Source organism: Bison bison, unplaced genomic scaffold (genome assembly GCF_000754665.1).
Source record: "Bison bison bison isolate TAMUID 2011002044 unplaced genomic scaffold, Bison_UMD1.0 scf7180017849866, whole genome shotgun sequence".
In the NCBI taxonomy this organism is placed as follows: Eukaryota; Metazoa; Chordata; class Mammalia; order Artiodactyla; family Bovidae; genus Bison; species Bison bison.
In genome coordinates this window covers 40,628-40,940 of record NW_011480439.1, presented here as the reverse complement: position 1 = coordinate 40,940, position 313 = coordinate 40,628, and the positions used below count along the sequence as shown (strand labels likewise).

Below are 313 nucleotides of genomic sequence, written 5' to 3'. Positions count from 1 at the left end.
CCCGCGCCGACTGCGCGTTTCCGCAGCTGTATTTCGGCCGCAGGCCTCTGGCCGGGGCGGACGGCGCGAGGAGGGTCCGGTCAGGATGGACCCCGCCCTCCGGACGGGTCACCCAAAGCCCTGGGGTCCTCAGCGGGCGGGGCGTCCCTCGGGCGCAGAATCTAGGGGCAAATGGGGCTGCGTCTGTCAGGCGCCCCCGATCTGATCAGTCCCCGCCAGGCCGCCAGCCCGGGCCGGAGCCGGTGAGGCCAGGCCCAGTAGCCGGAAGAGGGGGCGCGGCGGCCCGCCCACTTCCGGATTATGAAACCACGCC

The 313-nt window shown here is 73.5% G+C and overlaps 1 protein-coding gene across 1 annotated transcript in view; it reads left to right on the top strand.

Annotated features, from left to right (window-relative positions):
• Positions 1-313, top strand: part of MFSD10 (major facilitator superfamily domain containing 10) — a 6,079-nt gene that overhangs the window by 1,327 nt on the left and 4,439 nt on the right. The gene's annotated exons all lie outside the window — the stretch shown is intronic.